Here is a 1,996-nt window from a genome sequence, read left to right on the forward strand (position 1 = left end):
AGTTCCCCAGCAGCTTGGGACTTGGAAAGCAAGAGTTCTCTTTTATTCCCCTAGAAGATAACTGAAGGGAGGAATTCACATGGGGAAAAACACTGGAGAAGTGCTCAAACTGAACAGGAAACATAATACCTGTCTCACATGCTGAAAGACTGTGCAATGAATTACCATGACTAAAGACAAATAGGTGCTAGCCAGGTGTAATGGTAGGCACATACCTAGTGCTATGGGGTTTGTTTTCATGTGAAGTAGGACCTGGAAGATATATATATATATATATATATACTCATTTCAAAAGCAGGCATGAAGCAATTGGGAATAGTAGACATTTCATGCAATTGCTCCGATAATTAAATAAAGATAAAAAAAACAGTAAAGAAAGATTTTGGTCTTTACGCCAAGCAAAAAAGCTGGTGTATAAAAAATCACCTAGTTCCAGCTTAAAACAGGCAAAGAACAGTTAACCAACTAGCTAGAGAAAAAGTGATGCTCATGGCCATTATAGCAATACTTAGTAGAAGGAAAAAGCCCAGTATAAGTAAACCACGAGTTTCAAAATGATGAACTGATGACACTAACCTCTTAGTACAGTGAAAACAATGAAAAAGTTGGGGTTAACTACCATGGTCAGAACTCTTGAGGCAGTATCTGTTATGGATTCTGGTGTAGTCATCCACATTAGAAGGCCACTGATTCACTGCTCCCAACAAACAACCAATTACTTGAAAGTTTTGAGTTTTATTTGTGGGAAGTACAATGAGTTGCAGAAATTAACCAATGAAGTGTGAGAAATGCTTGCAGGAAACTATACACACTACTTGGAAACTCATAAGGATACTGAGATAATATCATTTAAAAATTCATGTTCGGAGCTAAAAATCAGTTATTCCCAGAACAAAAGTTCAGTTCAGTTGAGAAGTTGTTTGCAGTTCAGTTCTCCAGGAAAGAAAGTAAGTAACAAGTTCAAGATGCTGAATGTATCCAATATTCAAAAAAGCTAGCTCACCACTCTAACTTTGATGTAAGTTACAAATGCTATTTCTCTTACTCAATCAACGTAACTAAGAAACTAAATGTACAATATAGTTAGTAACTTGACAATTTCCGAGTATACCTCTAGTAATACAGTGATTGAAGAGTTGTTAAGGATAATAAAGGAACTATTGGAAATTGCTGAGAAATTAATCGAGTTAAGGCAACAACTAATGCAAGTGTTGTAATTACCTCTTAAGAAAGTGTTATTACAGGCTGATTTTTTGTGTAATCTCAATCTCTGAGTCATTCTTTATTCTAACTGGAAACTCCTCGAGTTAGTGACTTATGTGTTCCACTCATGACTCTATCCTCATTTAAATAAATAAGTGTGACTGGTGGTAAAAGTCAAAGCTCCAATGAGTAGCCTGAATGCCTGCCTGTAACAGGCAGATAGGCTTAACACTTTCTGTACTTCCCTGCTCAATGTGGATTTTGGAAAAGAAAAATATTTGCTGTGAGATATAATTGGCAAATTGGTGGGTTACATCATCTTTATATATACATCAATATATAATAATGACAATAAGAAAGCTGTTAAAAAACAAAAACAATAAATAGTCAACTTTTAGCCCATTAGTCTCTGGGAAGACTAGAGAATGGCAACAGAAGGACGTCAAACTACCATGTGATGTAAGTAATGGAACACAAATGTGTTGGAGGTCACCATATAATGGCCTATAAGATCAATGGTGAGAGAAGCCACGAGATGCCCAGGGGTGAAATTCTACCAGTACTTACCAGTATTGAGTACCATAACTTATTTTTTAAAGCAATACTAGTACCAGGATTTATTTGAGCTGCTTTGTTTGTTTTTATGTTTACATGTAAATTTTCTTTTCTTTTTTTTCAAAAACAGGTCCACTTCACCCAACTGAGTACCTCTACTTTTGTTTTGAGAATTTCACCCCTGGAGATAACGAGCCTAATGGGAGTGTTACGTCTCTGTATGTTTGCTTGTTAATTC

The sequence above is a fragment of the Limulus polyphemus genome, unplaced genomic scaffold (assembly GCF_000517525.1).
Source record: "Limulus polyphemus unplaced genomic scaffold, Limulus_polyphemus-2.1.2 Scaffold1166, whole genome shotgun sequence".
Classification (NCBI taxonomy): Eukaryota; Metazoa; Arthropoda; class Merostomata; order Xiphosura; family Limulidae; genus Limulus; species Limulus polyphemus.